This window comes from Asterias amurensis, chromosome 11 (assembly GCF_032118995.1).
Source record: "Asterias amurensis chromosome 11, ASM3211899v1".
NCBI lineage: Eukaryota > Metazoa > Echinodermata > Asteroidea > Forcipulatida > Asteriidae > Asterias > Asterias amurensis.
In genome coordinates this window covers 18,934,876-18,954,009 of record NC_092658.1, presented here as the reverse complement: position 1 = coordinate 18,954,009, position 19,134 = coordinate 18,934,876, and the positions used below count along the sequence as shown (strand labels likewise).

At 39.9% G+C, this 19,134-nt stretch overlaps 1 long non-coding RNA gene across 5 annotated transcripts in view; it reads left to right on the top strand.

The window, feature by feature from the left end:
• LOC139944631 (uncharacterized) overlaps positions 1–18,920 on the top strand; it is a 63,388-nt gene extending 44,468 nt beyond the window's left edge. For 4 of the 5 annotated variants that reach the window (XR_011786998.1, XR_011786999.1, XR_011786996.1 and 1 more), the window contains 11 exons: positions 997–1,124; positions 2,562–2,689; positions 4,328–4,455; positions 5,681–5,800; positions 7,441–7,570; positions 8,978–9,105; positions 10,330–10,456; positions 11,394–11,484; positions 12,269–12,408; positions 14,363–14,525; positions 17,041–18,920. This is a non-coding gene — a long non-coding RNA (uncharacterized lncRNA). The remainder of the gene's footprint in view (positions 1–996; positions 1,125–2,561; positions 2,690–4,327; positions 4,456–5,680; positions 5,801–7,440; positions 7,571–8,977; positions 9,106–10,329; positions 10,457–11,393; positions 11,485–12,268; positions 12,409–14,362; positions 14,526–17,040) is intronic. The other variant, XR_011786997.1, reaches the window with a different exon arrangement.
• Positions 18,921–19,134: the final 214 nt, after the last annotated feature.

The following is a 19,134-nucleotide window of genomic DNA, read 5'->3' as shown; positions in this document are numbered from 1 at the left end:
CTGTGACATTTCAATGCCCTAAAGCTTTGCTGTTCAGTGAATAAGTTTTCTGTGCAGTCTTAACGCTTGAAACTGATGCTGTGCAGTGCTTAAATTTTCCTAAAACATGACATTATTTATGAAGAAACAACTAAACTTAAACACGGATGAAAGGAGCGTCAAGTTTCTTAGAAATGCTTAGGTACGCCATTTTGCTAATCAAGTAGTTGGTCATAATGAATTTAAGTGATTTTTGTATGACAAGCGCCACACATGCAATGGTAAACTTAAACATTTCAGAACGTTATTTCATGACAAGCAGCATGCACGCACAAAGTTTAGAAAGTTATTTTTGCACTGTATGTATGTGGAGCATGAAGCATTGACACTCACAATACACAGAGTGCAATGTAAAAATTGGGAGTAAGTTATCACACAAGCGCAAGTGGAATTCAAAAAAAATATATTTCTGCGTCCAATATCCAACGATGCCGAAGTCTGAGTTGGATATAGGACGCAGACGTTCTATATTTTCCACGAGCGCGCGTGTGATAACGTATTTATCTTCAAGCATACTTGGCACGTGACATAGAACACACAAGATGCAGGTACATGTAGTGATATTAGTCGTGCAATATAGGTTTTTATCACCACTCTTCTGCAATTCTGATTGGTGGATTAGTGCGTACTTGAAGATAAAGCTTTTTATTCACACTCCAGTTGGTGGATTAGCGGATACTGCAAGATGAAAAGCTTATACACAGCTGTGCACTGCACAGTGGACTATCTTTTTAAAATCTGTGCTGGGCGACACAATGTATTTTACTCAGAGTGCTTGGCAAAAATTGTGAGTCTTGGGCAGGCCCGCTCAGCACTGCCAACCATGGCTTCAACATAGGCTTTAATGATATTTCTCGAATAGTTAACGAGCCGATGCTGTATTGTTTCATGAATTTCCCAAAGCATACAGACATTTTGATGACAAGTTTAAATGACTGTATGTTATTTGATTTACAGGTTATTCACTGGTTGAAGTGCAGAATCTATCATGGACAAAAACTTCCTTCATGATAAGATGTTTTTATCAAGCTTAACTTGGATTGTCATATTTGGGACAGCTTTGCATCACTCTTTCCTTTTCTAAGGTATGTTGAAACCCTGTGCAATAATTATCAACTGTTCAATTGCTCCAGATGGTGACGTCTCTTAAATTTGCCCAAAGTACATGTGGTACAATTCTTGAAAACTTGCCAACATTGTGTTGACTGTAATTATAATTTTCTTTGATCTCTCAATTTAAATCCCAAGGGGATTTGGTGCCTTCTCAACTTTATAATGTTGTGCTGTGCACAATTTTCCCAAAACTTGTTCTCAAGTCCCACAAAAATTGTCAACCTTATGATACTTCCAGGAAAAATTTATTCCTGAGCCGATGCTGTGACATCTGCTAAAGTTTCCCAAATTGTTATGTTTTCTTCAGTCAATATTAAAAACTTGCTGGTCTAACTTAACCCCCATTGGAATCTGTGCCGTCTCAATTCTTTAAAGCTGATGTTGTGCAGTGCTTACACTTTTTGAAAAGATATTGTCCAGTCACACGAAACTTGCCAACCTTTTACCAACATACAATGTATTCCTGAGCCTACAATTTATGTTGTGATGTCTGCTAAAGTTTTCAAAAGCAAATGTTTTTGATTTCTTTAAACACTCGCAAATATAAAAAAAACATCTACTCTCAAACTGAAACCCAGTGGATTCTGTGCCGTCTAATCTCTTAAAGCACTAAAGTGTTGCTGTGCATGCAGTGCTTAAAGGAACACGTTGCCTTGGATCCGACGAGTTGGTCTATAAAAAGTGCTAGTAACCGTTTGATATAAAACGTACATGGTTAGAAAGATGTTTTAAAAGTAGAATACAATGATCTACCCAAGTATGCCTCTAAATTGCGTGGTTTTCCTTTTACCTCGTCGACTAACATGGTCGGCCATTTATGCGAGTCAAATTTTTTACTCCCATAAATGGCTGACCGTGTTAGTTCGCAAAGTAAAAGGAAAACCACGCAATATCGAGGCAAATTTGTGTGGATCATTGAATTCTACTTTTGAATTATCTATCTAACCATATGCATTTCATAACAAACGATTTCAAACGCTTTTCAATGACCAACTCGTCCGATCCAAGGCAACGTGTTCCTTTAACGTTTCCCAGTCCCGCCAACCTCTGATATTTCCATATACAGTTTAGTAATGGGCCAATGTTGTCATGTCCAATGCACAATTGCACATGTTTTGAGTCCTTAAACAAAATTGTAACTCTGTTAATTTTTTAACTTTCAAACTAGACCCCAGTGGATCCGTACCGTCTCAACTCTCGCAAGTTGATGTTGTGAAGTCTCTGAAATGCTTTGCTGTTTTGGTTTTCCATGAGGCTCAAGTTTTTTAGTCCCTGAATGTTTTGGGCACTTATGATATTTGAACTCTCAAATTGTTAACAAGCTGCTTTTGTTGTATTTCTTAAATATTCCTCAAGCATGATGACTTTTGTTAACACGTTTATGACAATGTTTATTATTTTGTTTGCAGGTCATTCACTGGTTGAAGAGCAGTATCTATCATGGACAAAAGCTTCCTTCATGAGAAGATGTTTTTATCAAGCTCAACTTGGATTGTCATTTTTGGGACAGCTTTGCATCACTCCTTCACTTTCTAAGGTATGTTGAAGCACCGTGAAATTATTTTAAATTCTTAAAGTGCTCCAGATGGTAACTTCTCTTAAATTTGCACCAAGCACATGTAGTGCAGTCCTTGAAAACTTGCCAACACTGTGTCGGCGGCTTAAGTTTTCCAACGCGTACATGTGATGTGGTTTAGTCCTCTTAACTAAACCCTAGTGGAGCCTGTGCCATCTCAACTCTCTAGTGTTGTGCAGTGCATAAGTTTTCCATTAATTTGTTCTCTATTTCCGCAAAGCTTGGAGCCTAAGCTTCTAAAATTTCCCAAAGCACTCTTTGTTTGAGTCCCTTAAAACTTGCAGGTTAATGTTTTTGAACCCAGTGGAGTCTGTGCCGTTTCAACTCACAAAAGCTGTCGTGTGGTGCATAAACTTACCCAAAACAGGTTTTCTAGGCCTGCAAAGCTCGCAAACCTATTGAAACTTCATCCAAAATTTATTTCTGAGCCAATGGTGTGACGTGTTCTAAGAATTTCCCAAAGCATCTTATTGAGTCCCCTCAAATCTTTCAAATGAAGTGTTTTTTAACCCTAAAACTAAACCCTATAACTTATGTGCTGTCTAAACTCTCTAAAGCTGATGTTGTGCAGGGAATTACTTTTCCCAAAACATGACCTCATTAATATAGAAACAAAGAAACAACTAAACTTAAACAACAGTTTCATTAGCAAATCTTGAACCATTTTATTGTGTTTATAGCCGTTGACTTGCCTAGTTTTTTGTCAATTTCGTCCCCAGATTGACTAGCAAAGCATTTATGGATGAAAGGAGCGTTATGTTTCTTAGAAATGTTTAGGTCCCCATTTTGCTAGTCAAGGAGTTGGCTATAATAAATTTAAGTAATGTTTTACGACAAGCGTCACACATGCAATGGTAAAGTTTAACATTTCGGAACATTATTTCACGACAAGCGGCATGCACGCGCAAAGTTTAGTGTGTAGTTTTTGCACTGTCTGTATGCAGAGTGTGACGCATTGACACTCACAATACACAGAGTGCAAGGTAAAAATTGGGAGTAGGTTATTATAAGTTATCACACAAGCGCAAGTGGAATTCAGAAAAATATATTTCTGCGTCCAATATCCAATGATGTAGAAGTCTGAGTTGGATATAGGACGCAGACGTTCTATATTTTCCACGAGCGCGCGTGTGATAACGTATTTATCTTCAAGCATAATTGGCACGTGACATAGAACACACAAGACGCAGGTACATGTAGTGATATTAGTCGTGCAATATAGGTTTTTATCACCACTCTTCTGCAATTCTGATTGGTGGATTAGTGCGTACTTGAAGATAAAGCTTTTTATTCACACTCCAGTTGGTGGATTAGCGGATACTGCAAGATGAAAAGCTTATACACAGCTGTGCACTGCACAGTGGACTATCTTTTTAAAATCTGTGCTGGGCGACACAATGTATTTTACTCAGAGTGCTTGGCAAAAATTGTGAGTCTTGGGCAGGCCTGCTCAGCACTGCCAACCATGGCTTCAACATAGGCTGTAATGATATTTCTCGAATAGTTAAAGAGCCGATGCTGTATTGTTTTATGAATTTCCCAAAGCATACAGACATTTTGATGACAAGTTTAAATGACTGTATGTTATTTGATTTGCAGGTTATTCACTGGTTGAAGTGCAGAATCTATCATGGACAAAAGCTTCCTTCATGAGAAGATGTTTTTATCAAGCTTAACTTGGATTGTCATATTTGGGACAGCTTTGCATCACTCCTTCCTTTTCTAAGGTATGTTGAAACTGTGATTTCTTCTTAGTGTTGAAACCCTGTGCAATGATTTTCAACTCTTAAATCACTCCAGATTGTGACGTCTCTAAATTTTGGTCCAAGCACTTGAGTTTGAGTCTTTGAAAACTTGCATTGTTGTGTTGGCTGCTAAAGTTTCCAAAAGCTTATGTTTTGAGTTTGTTATATTAAACCCCAGTGGATTCTGTGGTATCTCAACTCTCTTATGTTGTGCAGTTCATAAGTTTTCCATAAATTTGTCCCCCAGTCCCGCAAAATCAGCCAACCTTAGCTTCTAAAGTTTTCCAAAGCACATTTTGTTTGAGTCCCTCAAAACTTATAAGTTTTTTTCTTTAACCAAGTGGATTCTGTGCCGTTTCAACTCCCTGCAAAGCTTGCAAACCTAATGATACTTCATCCACAATTTATTCCTGAGCCAATGCTGTGACGTCTTCTAAAGTTTCCCAAAGCACCCTTTTCAATTCCCTTAAAACTTGCAAATGTAGCGGTTTTTAACCCTAAAACTAAACCCTATTATATTCTGTGCTGTCTCAACTCTCTAAAGCTGATGTTGTTCAATGAATATATTTCCCAAAGCATGTTCCCTAGCCCTTCAAAAACTAACCAACCTATCTCCAAAATTCAGTTTCTTCCTGAGCACATATTGTGACATCTGCTTAAGTTTTACAAAGAACACTGTTGTAAGTTGTCTCAAAACCTGCAGGTCTAATATTTTGTGAACTCTGAAACTGAACACAAATGGAATATGTGCCTTGTGTATGCTCTACAGCTTTTTTGCTGTTCAGTGAACTAGTTTTTTGTGCCATTTTAACGCTTGAAAGTGTTGCTGTGAAGTTCTTGAGTTTTCCCCAAACATTTAGTCCTGGAAAAATTTCAAACTTCATGATAATTCAATAAACAATTTAGTCCTGCGCCAATGTTGCGATGTCTGCTAAAGTTTTCCAAATCACATGTTGTTGAGTCCCTTAAAAAACCGGCAAGTCTCAACTCTCAAGTCTGTGCCGTCTCAACTCTCAAAAGCTTATGTTGACCAGTCTTAAAATGTTGTGGTTGTTTTGGTTTTCCTTGAGGCTCATGTTGTCTAGTCGCTGAATATTTTTGAACGCACCCATTGTAAATGAGCTGTGGTATTGTTTCTTAAAATTCTTCCCAAGCATGTTGACATTTGATGAAATGCTTACGACAGTGTATGTTATTTTGTTTGCAGGTTATTCACTGGTTGAAGTGCAGTATCTATCAAGCTTCCTTCATGAGAAGATGTTTTTATCAAGCTCAACTTGGATTGTCATATTTGGGACAGCTTTGCATCACTCCTTCACTTTCTAAGGTATGTTGAAGCACCGTGAAATGATTTTAAATTCTTCAAGTGCTCCAGATGGTGACTTCTCTTAAATTTGCACCAAGCACATGTAGTGCAGTCCTTGAAAACTTGCCAACACTGTGTCGGCGGCTTAAGTTTCCCAACACATACATATGATGTGGTTTAGTCCTCTTAACTAAACCCTAGTGGAGCCTGTGCCATCTCAACTCTCTAGTGTTGTGCAGTGCATAAGTTTTCCATTAATTTGTTCTCTATTCCCGCAAAACTTGGAGCCTAAACTTCTTAAATATCCCAAAGCACTCTTTGTTTGAGTCCCTTGAAAACTTGCAGGTTAATGTTTTTGAACCCAGTGGAGTCTGTGCCGTTTCAACTTACAAAAGCTGTCATGTGGTGCATAAACTTACCCAAAACAGGTTTTCTAGGCCTGCAAAGCTCGCAAACCTATTGAAACTTCATCCAAAGTTTATTTCTGAGCCAATGGTGTGACGTGTTCTAAGAATTTCCCAAAGCATCTTATTTAGTCCCCACAAATCTTTCAAATGAAGTGTTTTTTAACCCTTAAACTAAACCCTATAACTTGTGTGCTGTCTCAACTCTCTAAAGCTGATGTTGTGCAGGGAATAAATTTTCCCAAAACATAACCTCATTAATATAGAAACAAAGAAACAACTAAACTTAAACAACAGTTTCATTAGCAAATCTTGAACCATTTTATTGTATTTATAGCCGTTGACTTGCCTAGTTTTTCGTCAATTTCGTCCCCAGATTGACTAGCAAAGCATTTATGGATGAAAGGAGCGTTATGTTTCTTAGAAATGTTTAGGTCCCCATTTTGCTAGTCAAGGAGTTGGCTATAATAAATTTAAGTAATGTTTTACGACAAGCGTCACACATGCAATGGTAAAGTTTAACATTTTGGAACATTATTTCACGACAAGCAGCATGCACATGCATAGTTTAGTAAGTAGTTTTTGCACTGTCTGTATGCACAGTGTGACGCATTGACACTCACAATGCACAGAGTGCAAGGTAAAAATTGGGAGTAGGTTATTATAAGTTATCACACAAGCGCAAGTGGAATTAAGAACAATATATTTCTGCGTCCAATATCCAATGATGTAGAAGTCTGAGTTGGATATAGGACGCAGACGCTCTATATTTTCCACGAGCGCGCGTGTGATAACGTATTTATCTTCAAGCAAACTTGGCTCGTGACATAGAACACACAAGACACGGGTACATGTAGTGACATTAGCCGTGCAATATAGGTTTTTATCACCACTCCATTCTGCAATTCTGATTGGTGGATTAGTGCGTACTTGAAGATAAAGCTTTTTATTCACACTCCAGTTGGTGGATAAGCGGCTACTGCAAGATAACAAGCTTATCAACAGCTGTGCACTGCACAGTGGACTATTTTTTTAAATCTGTGCTGGGCGCCACAATGTATTTTGCTCAGAGTGCTTGGCAAAAATTGTGAGTCTTGGGCAGGCCCGCTCAGCATTGCCAACCATGGCTTCAACATAGGCTTTAACGATATATCTCGAATAGTTAACGAGCCGATGCTGTATTGTTTCATGAATTTCCCAAAGCATAAAGACATATTGATGACACATTTCAATGACTGTATGTTATTTTGTTTGCAGGTTATTCACTGGTTGAAGTGCAGAATCTATCATGGACAAAAACTTCCTTCATGAGAAGATGTTTTTATCAAGCTCAACTTGGATTGTCATATTTGGGACAGCTTTGCATCACTCTTTCCTATTCTCTAAGGTATGTTGAAACCCTGTGCAATAATTATCAACTGTTCAATTGCTCCAAATGGTGACGAATTTGCCCGAAGCACATGTGGTACAATTCTTGAAAACTTGCCAACATTGTGTCGGCAAAATTCTAATTTTCTTTGATCTCTCAAACTAAACCCCAAGGGGATTCGGTGCCTTCTCAACTTTATAATGTTGTGCTGTGCACAATTTTCCCAAAACTTGTTCTCAAATCCCACAAAAATTGTCAACCTTATGATACTTCCAGGAAAATATTATTCCTGAGCCGATGCTGTGACATCTGCTAAAGTTTCCCAAATTGTTATGTTTTCTTCAGTCAATTAAAAACTTGCTGGTCTAACTTAACCCCCATTGGAATCTGTGCCGTCTCGATTCTTTAAAGCTGATGTTGTGCAGTGCTTACACTTTTTGAAAAGATATTGTCCAGTCACACGAAACTTGCCAACCTTTTACCAACATACAATGTATTCCTGAGCCTACAATTTATGCTGTAATGTCTGCTAAAGTTTTTAAAAGCAAATGTTTTTGATTTCTTTAAACACTCGCAAATATAATTAAAAAAAATCTACTCTCACACTGAAACCCAGTGGATTCTGTGCCGGTCTAATCTCTTAAAGTGTTGCTGTGCATGCAGTGCTTAAAGGAACACGTTGCCTTGGATCGGACGAGTTGGTCTATAAAAAGTGCTTGTAACCATTTGATATAAAATGTACATGGTTAGAAAGATGTTTTAAAAGTAGAATACAATGATCTATACAAGTATGCCTCTAAATTGCGTGGTTTTCCTTTTACCTCATCGACTAACATGGTCGGCCATTTATGCGAGTCAAATTTTTTACTCCCATAAATGGCCGACTGTGTTAGTTCGCAAAGTAAAAGGAAAACCACGCAATATCGAGGCAAATTTGTGTGGATCATTGTATTCTACTTTTGAATTATCTATCTAACCATATGCATTTCATAACAAACGGTTTCAAATGCTTTTCAATGACCAACTCGTCCGATCCAAGGCACACGTTCCTACGTTTCCCAGTCTCGCCAACCTCTGATATTTCCATAATGGGCCAATGTTGTCATGTCCAACGCACAATTGCACATGTTTTTGAGTCCTTAAACAAAATTGTAAGTCTGTTAATTTTTTAACTCTCAACTAGACCCCAGTGGATTCTGTGTCGTCTCAACTCTCGCAAGTTGATGTTGTGAAGTCTCTGAAATGCTTTGCTGTTTTGGTTTTCCATCAGGCTCAAGTTGTTTAGTCCCTGAATGTTTTGGGCTCTTATGATATTTGAACTCTCAAATTATTAAAAAGCTGCTTTTGTTGTGTTTCTTAAATACTCCTCAAGCATGATGACTTTTGTTAACATGTTTATGACAATGTTTATTATTTTGTTTGCAGGTCATTCACTGGTTGAAGAGCAGTATCTATCATGGACAAAAGCTTCATTCATGATAAGATGTTTTTACCAAGCTCAACTTGGATTGTCATATTTGGGACAGCTTTGCATCACTCCTTCACTTTCTAAGGTATGTTGAAGCACCGAAAAATGATTTTAAATTCTTTAAGTGCTCCAGATGGTGACTTCTCTTAAATTTGCACTAAGCACATGTAGTGCAGTCCTTGAAAACTTGCCAACACTGTGTCGGCGGCTTAAGTTTCCCAACGCGTACATGTGATGTGGTTTAGTCCTCTTAACTAAACCCTAGTGGAGTCTGTGCCATCTCAACTCTCTACCGTTGTGCAGTGCATAGTTTTTCCATTAATTTGTTCTATAGTCCCGCAAAACTTGGAGCCTAAGCTTCTAAAATTTCCCAAAGCACTCTTTGTTTGAGTCCCTTGAAAACTTGCAGGTTAATGTTTTTGAATCCAGTGGAGTCTGTGCCGTTTCAACTCACAAAAGCTGTCGTGTGGTGCATAAACTTACCCAAAACAGGTTTTCTAGGCCAGCAAAGCTCGCAAACCTATTGAAACTTCATCTAAAATTTATTTCTGAGCCAACGGTGTGACGTGTTCTAAAGTTTCCTAAAGCATCTTATTTAGTTCCCTCAAATCTTTCAAATGAAGTGTTTTTTAACCCTAAAACTAAACCCTATAACTTATGTGTTGTCTCAACTCTCTAAAGCTGATGTTGTGCAGGGAATAAATTAATATAGAAACAAAGAAACAACTAAACTTAAAGAACAATTTCATTAGCCAATCTTGAACCATTTTATTGTATTTATAGCCGTTGACTTGCCTAGTTTTTTCGTCAATTTCGTCCCCAGATTGACTAGCAAAGCGTTTATGGATGAAAGCACAATTTTGCTAGTCAAGCAGTTGGCTATAATACATTTAAGTAATTTTTTACGACAAGCCACACACATGCAATGGTAAAGCTTAACAGTTCGGAACATTATTTCACGACAAGCAGCATGCACATGCATAGTGTAGTAAGTAGTTTTTGCACTGTCTGTACGCACAGTGTGACTCATTGACACTCACAGTACGCAGAGTGCAATATAAAAAATAGGAGTAGGTTATGGTGTTTTATTCACACTCCGGTTCGAGTATCTGATTGGTGGATTAGCGGATACTGGAAGATAAAAAGGGCCCGGCCCGCCCAGCACTGCCCACCATGGCTTCAACACTGGCTCTAACGATATTTCTCAAATAGTTAACGAGCCGATGCTGTATTGTTTCATGAATTTCCCAAAGCATAAAGACATATGGATATCAAGTTTAAATGACAGTGTTTATTATTTTGTTTGCAGGTTATTCACTGGTTGAAGAGCAGTATCTATCACGGACAAAAGCTTCCTTCATGAGAAGATGTTTTATCAAGCTCAACTTGGATTGTCATACTTGGGACAGCTTTGCATCACTCCTTCACTTTCTAAGGTATTTTGAAACTTCTCAGTGTTGAAATGCTGCTTATTAATTTTAAAGTCTTAAGTCGCTCCAGATGGTTACGACTCTTAAATTTGCCCCAAGCACATGTAGTGCAGTCCTTGAAAATTTGTAAACATTGTGTCAGCTGCTGAAGTTTTTCGAAGAACAAGTTTTTGAGTACCTTCAAAACCTGACATTCAAAATTTGTTGAATCCCATTTGAACTAAACCCCAGTGGATTCTGCGACATCTCAACTCTCTAATGTTGTGCAGTGCATAACTTTTTTCAAAATAAGCTTCAGTCCCACAAAACTTGCCATTCTATTACCCATTGCCAACATATAAGTTCCCAAACACACTTTTTTGTTCAGTGCCTCATAAACTTGCAGGTCTAATTTTTTTTTTTTAACTCTCATACGAAACGCCCTTTGTTGGAATCTGTACTGTAACTCTTGAAAGCTGATGTTGTGCTTAAATTTTCGAAAGATCTTTTCTCCACTCCCACAAAACTTTTCAACCTAATAATATGTCAACGTAAAAGTTTAGTCATGAGTCTTATATCCAGTTTCACAAAACTTGAATAACCTATAGTTTCACAAAACTTGCCTAACTTGTTACCAACATACAATTTGTTTCTGTTGTGACGTCTGCTAATGTTTTTCAAAGTTTTCCTTAAAACTTGCAAGTCTTATGTTGTTTTCTACTCTCAAACAAAACCCAAGATGATTCTTTGCCGTCTCAAAGCTTGAAAGCTCATGCTGTGCAGTGCTTAAGTTAATGTTCTCCAGCCATGCAAAATTTGCCAATGTAACGATACGTCAACATATAGCTTTTTCCTGAGCATATATCAAAGGACACTTAAACTTAAAGCATACTACTGTTACTACCCCATCCTGTCTTTGGACTCGACTTGATTCTTTGTTATCTATTATCCATTGCCTTTACAGCTACTGCTGGACGGAATCATCAGCCATCATGAAACCTTGATCCAATCCAGCTAAGGCAGATCCCAGGCTTCCATGGATACTATCTATCAAGGTAAATTTTCAGCAGTTCTCATGTTTTTTCTTATTATAAAAATATCCAGTCCACAGCAACTTTTAATTGCAACTCCACTACCTGGAAGCTTTGTACAACTGTCTACTGATATACAAAGCGTTTTGTATCACGGTGACCTTAATCAATAGAACACACGGCCATTGTAATAAAATTAAAATGTCCTTTTTTGAAACCTGTTCAATTGTTCAAAATAAAACTAACACCTCAATATTTGAGACGTTGGTCAAGGTTTTTTGTAGGTACTATCCAAAATTCAGAGCGAATATGTTCACGTAGGAAGAATTGTTACTGTACCTAAAAGGACAATCTGAGAAACACTGCAGTAACGCTTCTGAGATTTAATATTTAGGGGCATAAAAAGTGATGTCTTTTTAAAAACCCACATGTCCTCAAATTGAAATGTTTCTAAAATGCTGTAGGTTGGCTGCTGCCAAAGCTTTTTATTGCCATTCATTTTAAGAGCAATAACCAAGTGTAAATCTTCTCTTTAAATGATAACATCATAAAGCAGAGAAAGTTCACAAAGCTTGTAGGAGGAAGACACAATTGTTATGAAAACTGGGAGTTGTTTTTGAAACCTAAAGTGTACAAAAAACACTTTACCAAAACTTATCAAACTTGTTTTTTAGACCAGCTTTTATAGACGCTTGATCAAAATGCTTGAGTTCTACATGAACCTGTCAAGCAATACACTTGAGTAAACATTCTATCCAATCTTCGATTTTTTTGTAACCGTACATATCTTTAACTTTTGTCTTTACAGGACAATGGGTCGATCTTTTTGAGCCATCATGGATGACTATTGAGAACTGAGAAGATGTCGGCCAGTTTTTTAGTCTGAAGGGCCATCTCTGCAGTAAGGGCAACGAAGATGGACTGTTATACAAGAACCATTGGTGCAAGGTACGTTTTTATACAAAAAAACTATTGGAGAAAGCAACAAAACAATTTTGTTCCCAAAAGTCATTTTTTATACATTTTTATACTTTTTTCACAAAAAGAAAAAAAACCTTTTAAAAGCATTTAGTTTTTTTGTTGGACTCGTGGGCAGGCAGAGGCTTGACTCTCGAGCAGGCAGAGGCTGGGCTTTCGGGCAGGCAGAGGCTGGGTTCTTGAGCAGGCAGAGGCTGGGCTTTCGGGGCAGGCAGAGGCTGGGCTTTCGGGCAGGCAGAGGCTGGGCTCTCGGGCAGGCAGAGGCTGGGCTCTCGGGCAGGCAGAGGCTGGGCTCTCGAGCAAGCAGAGGCTTGGCTCGAGGGTAGGCAGAGGCTTGGTCGAGGGCAGGCAGAGGCTGGGCTCGTTGGCAGGCAGAGGCTGGGCTCGGTGGCAGGCAAAGGCTTGGCTCGTTGGCAGGCAGAGGCTGGGCTCTTGGGCAGGCAGAGGCTGGGCTCGTTGGCAGGCAGAGGCTGGGCTCGTGAGTAGGCAGAGGCTGGGCACTCGAGCAAGCAGAGGCTGGGCTCTCCGGCAGGCAGAGGCTGGTCTCTCGGGGCAGGCAGAGGCTGAGCTTTCGAGCAGGCAGAGGCTGGGCTCTCGGGCAGGCAGAGGCTGGGCTCTCGGGCAGGCAGAGGCTGGGCTTTCAGGCAGGCAGAGGCTGGGCTTTCGCGGCAGGCAGAGGCTGGGCTCTTGGGCAGGCAGAGGCTGGGCTCTCGGGGCAGGCAGAGGCTGGGCTCTCGAGCAAGCAGAGGCTTGGCTCGAGGGCAGGCAGAGGCTTGGCTTGAGGGCAGGCAGAGGCTGGGTCCGTGGGTAGGCAGAGGCTTGGCTCGTTGGCAGGCAGAGGCTGGGCTTGAGGGCAGGCAGAGGCTGGGCTCGTTGGCAGGCAGAGGCTGGGTTCGTTGGCAGGCAGAGGCTGGGCTCGTTAGCAGCCTAACAAAAAGCTCATTACATTTACATTTACATTTACACAAAAAGAAAAAGTTTTAAAATCATTTTTGTTGGACTCGTGGGCAGGCAGAGGCTTGGCTCTCGAGCAGGCAGAGGCTGGGCTTTCGGGCAGGCAAAGGCTGGGTTCTTGAGCAGGCAGAGGCTGGGCTTTCGGGGCAGGCAGAGGCTGGGCTCTCGGGCAGGCAGAGGCTGGGCTCTCGGGCAGGCAGAGGCTGGGCTCTCGGGCAGGCAGAGGCTGGGCTCTCGAGCAAGCAGAGGCTTGGCTCGAGGGTAGGCAGAGGCTTGGTCGAGGGCAGGCAGAGGCTGGGCTCGTTGGCAGGCAGAGGCTGGGCTCGGTGGCAGGCAAAGGCTTGGCTCGTTGGCAGGTAGAGGCTGGGCTCTTGGACAGGCAGAGGCTGGGCTCGTTGGCAGGCAGAGGCTGGGCTCGTGAGTAGGCAGAGGCTGGGCACTCGAGCAAGCAGAGGCTGGGCTCTCCGGCAGGCAGAGGCTGGTCTCTCGGGGCAAGCAGAGGCTGAGCTTTCAAGCAGGCAGAGGCTGGGCTCTCGGGCAGGCAGAGGCTGGGCTCTCGGGCAGGCAGAGGCTGGGCTTTCAGGCAGGCAGAGGCTGGGCTTTCGCGGCAGGCAGAGGCTGGGCTCTCGGGCAGGCAGAGGCTGGGCTCTCGGGGCAGGCAGAGGCTGGGCTCTCGAGCAAGCAGAGGCTTGGCTCGAGGGCAGGCAGAGGCTTGGCTTGAGGGCAGGCAGAGGCTGGGTCCGTGGGTAGGCAGAGGCTTGGCTCGTTGGCAGGCAGAGGCTGGGCTTGAGGGCAGGCAGAGGCTGGGCTCGTTGGCAGGCAGAGGCTGGGCTCGTTGGCAGGCAGAGGCTGGGCTCGTTAGCAGCTTAACAAAAAAACTCAATACATTTGTTTTCACTTTTACACTATCTTGGATTCGAAGTTGACTTTTTTGTAACCGTACATATATCTTTATCTTTTGTCTTTACAGGACCATGGTTACAATCTTCTTGCACCATCATGGAGCTTACATTAAAGAACTGAGAAGACCACGGATCAATGGAGTCATCTTGTACAGATTCTTGTAATGAAAAGACTGCTTTCACTTTATCATGGACAAATTCTTCAGTCAAACTACCACTTCCCACCTGATGGTAATCTTCAACTTCCCTTCAAATTTATGTCTAACAACCACTTCACTCCATGTGTCTAACAACTTCTCTCTATATGTCTCCTAAATATAATTACCACTTCCCTCAGTCTAACATTCACTTCTCTCCATATGTCTAACAACTTCTCTCTATATGTCTAACCTACCACTTCTTTTCATACGACTAACAACTTCTCTCGGTACGTCTGACAACTTCTCTCCACACGTCTCATTCACTTCTCTTCATCTGTGTGACAACTTTTCTCCAAATGACTGATTCGCTTCTCTCTATACGTCTAACAACCACTTTTCTACGTCTAAATCACTTCTCTCCATACATCTAACTACCACTTCTCTCCATACGTCTATTTCACTTCCATCCATACGTCTAACAACGTCTCTCTATACTTCTAACAACTTCTCTACCAAACGTCGGACAACTTCTCTCCTTATGTCTAATTCAATTCTCTCATCCGTCTGACAACTTCTCTCCATACGTCTAATTCGCGTCTCTCTATACGTCTAAAAACCACTTCTCTCTTTATGTCTTACAACTTCTTTCCATTCTTCTGACATCTTCTCTCTATGCTATGACATCTTCTCTCCGTCTATTTCAGTTTCTTTCATTCGTCTAACAACATCTCTCTATATTTCTAACAACTTCTTTACCAAACGTCTGACAACTTCTCTCCTCACGTCTAATTCACTTCTATTCATCTGTCTGACAACTTCTCTCCATACGTCTAATTCGCTTCTCTCTATACATCTAACAACCACTTCTCTCCATACGTCTTACAACTTCTCTCCATGCTTCTAACAACTTCTTTCCATACGTCCAAAAACTTTATACCTGTAGCAACTTCTCTCCATATGTCTAATTCACTTCCCTTCATCTGTCTTACAACTTCTCTCCATATGTCTAATTTGCTTCTCGTAATTCTTCTCACAACCACTTCTCTCCTTATGTCTAACAACTTCATTCCATGCCCCTTACAACTTCTTTCCATACGTCAAACAATTTCTCTTCAAACGTAAAGCAACTTCTCTCCATATGTCTAATTCACTTCCCTCCATAATGCTAACAACTTCTCTCGTCTGACAGCTTCTCTCCTTACGTCTAATTCACTTCTCTCCATACGTCTGACAACTTCTCTCCTTATGTCTAATTCCCTTCTCTTCATCTGTCTGACAACTTCTCTCCATACGTCTGACAACTTCTCTCCTTATGTCTAATTCCCTTCTCTTCATCTGTTTGACATCTTCTCTCCATACGTCTATTTCACTTCTCTCTATACGTCTAACAACTTCTTTCCATACGTCTAAATACCACTTTTCTCCATACGTCTAATTCACTTCTTAATACGTTTAACTACCACTTCTTTCGTGTCAATACACTTGAGTAAAACATACTATCTGATCTCTGATTCGAATTTGACCTCTCTTCATACATGTCTCCTTATGTCTCCTTATGTCTGACAACTTCTCTCCATACCTCTAACAACTTCTCTTATGTCTAATTCACTTCTCTTCTTACGTCTGACAACTTCTTTCCATTCGTCTAACAACTTCTCTCCATACACCGAACAACTTCTCTCCTTACGTCTGACAACTTCTCTCCATACATCTAACAACTTCCCTTTTACATCTATTTTACTTCTCTTTATTCGTCTAACAACTTCTCTCCTTACGTCTAACAACTTCTCTCCATACGTCTAGCAACTTCTCTTGTTACGTCTAATTTACTTCCCTGCTTACGTCTTACAACTTCTCTCCTTACGTCTGACAACTTCTGTCCAAACGTCTAACAACTTCCCTTCTTACGTCTAATTCACCTCTCTTCATACATGTCTCCTTATGTCTCCTTATGTCTGACAACTTCTCTCCATACCTCTAACAACTTCTCTTATGTCTAATTCACTTCTCTTCTTACGTCTGACAACTTCTTTCCATTCGTCTAACAACTTCTCTCCATACACCGAACAACTTCTCTCCTTACTTCTGACAACTTCTCTCCATACGTCTAACAACTTCCCTTTTACATCTATTTTACTTCTCTTTATTCGTCTAACAACTTCTCTCCTTACGTCTAACAACTTCTCTCCATACGTCCAGCAACTTCTCTTGTTACGTCTAATTTACTTCTCTGCTTAGTCTTACAACTTCTCTCCTTACCTCTGACAACTTCTTTCCTTACGTCTAACAACTTCTCTTCTTACGTCTAATTTACTTCTCTTCATACGTCTGACAACTTCTCTCCTTACATCTAATGCACTTCTCTTCATCTGTCTGACAACTTCTCTCCATATGTCTAATTCGCTTCTCTAAACAAGTCTAACAACTTCTCTCCATACGTCTAAGTACCACTTTTCTCCATACGTCTTATTCACTTATCTTTACACGTTTAACTACCACTTCTCTCGCGTCAAGTAATACACTTGAGTAAAACATAATATCCGATCTCTGATTCGAATTTGATTTTTTTGTAACTGTGAATATCTCTTTGTCTTTTGTCTTTACAGGACCATGGGTACAATCTTTATGCGCCATCATGGAGCTTACATTAAAGAACTGAGAAGACCACGGATCAATGGAGTCATCTTGTACAGATTCTTGTAATGAAAAGACTGCTTTCACTTTATCGAGGACAAATGCTTAACGTCCAACTTCAACTTCCCTTCTCATGGTAATTCACTTCTGTTCATACGTCTAACAACATGTCTCCTTACATCTGATATCTTCTCTCCATATGTCTAACAACTTCCCTTCTGACGTCTAATTTACTTCTCTTCATACTTCTAACAACTTCTCTCCATACGTCTAACAACTTCTCTTCATACGTCTAACAACTTCTCTCAATACGTCTAACAACTTCTCTTTATACGTCTAATTTACTTCACTTCATAGGTCTGACAACTTCTCTCGTTACGTCTAACAACTCCTCTTCATACAGCTAACAACTTCTCTTCATACGTCTAACAACTTCTCTCAATACGTCTGACAACTTCTCTTCATACGTCTAATTTACTTCTCTTCATACTTCTAACAACTTCTCTCCATACGTCTAACAACTTCTCTTCATACGTCTGACAACTTCTCTCAATACGTCTAACAACTTCTCTTCATACGTCTAATTTACTTCTCTTCATACTTCTAACAACTTCTCTTCTTACGTCTAACAACTTCTTTTTATACGTCTAATTTACTTCACTTCATACGTCTGACAACTTCTCTCGTTACGTCTAACAACTCCTCTTCATACGTCTAACAACTTCTCTTCATACGTCTAACAACTTCTCTTCATACGTCTAACAACTTCTCTCAATACGTCTAACAACTTCTCTTCATACGTCTAATTTACTTCTCTCATACTTCTAACAACTTCTCTCCATACGTCTAACAACTTTTCTTCATACGTCTGACAACTTCTCTCAATACGTCTAACAACTTCTCTTCATACGTCTAATTAACTTCTCTTCATACTTCTAACAACTTCTCTTCTTACGTCTGACAACTTCTCTCAATACGTCTAACAACTTCTCTTCATACGTCTAATTTACTTCTCTTCATACTTCTAACAACTTCTCTCCATACGTCTAACAACTTCTCTTTATACGTCTAACAACTTCTCTCTATACGTCTAACAACTTCTCTTCATACGTCTAATTTACTTCTCTTCATACGTCTAATTTACTTCTCTTCATACTTCTAACAACTTCTCTTCTTACGTCTGACAACTTCTCTCAATACGTCTAACAACTTCTCTCCATACGTCTAACAACTTCTCTCAATACGTCTAACAACTTCTCTTCATACGTCTAATTTACTTCTCTTCATACTTCTAACAACTTCTCTCCATACGTCTAACAACTTCTCTTCATACGTCTAACAACTTCTCTCTATACGTCTAACAACTTCTCTTCATACGTCTAATTTACTTCTCTTCATACGTCTAACAACTTCTCTTTATACGTCTAATTTACTTCTCTTCATACGTCTAACAACTTCTCTCCATACGTCTAACAACTTCTCTTCATACGTCTAATTTACTTCTCTTCATACGTCTAACAACTTCTCTCCATACGTCTAACAACTTCTCTTCATACGTCTAACAACTTCTCTCTATACGTCTAACAACTTCTCTTCATACGTCTAATTTACTTCTCTTCATACGTCTAACAACTTCTCTTTATACGTCTAATTTACTTCTCTTCATACGTCTAACAACTTCTCTCCATACGTCTAACAACTTCTCTTCATACGTCTAATTTACTTCTCTTCATACGTCTAACAACTTCTCTCCATACGTCTAACAACTTCTCTTCATACGTCTAACAACTTCTCTTCATACGTCTATTTTTACTTTAATGTTACAGTTTATTTTGAATGTTAAACTTATCTAAACAGTTGTAATAAAGTACATTTTATTGTGTTTGCTTAATGAGAGTAAGAAATAAAGAAATATAACAAAAACAACTTGTATTAAAGTGTCCTTTATTTGAGTCTTTAATTTAAATAGAATAAACCATATAGAGACTGTACAAACGTGAGATAAACGTTTTTTTAGAGGGGTCAGAGGTCAAAGTTCAGAGGTGAGGGGTCAGGGGTCAAAGTTC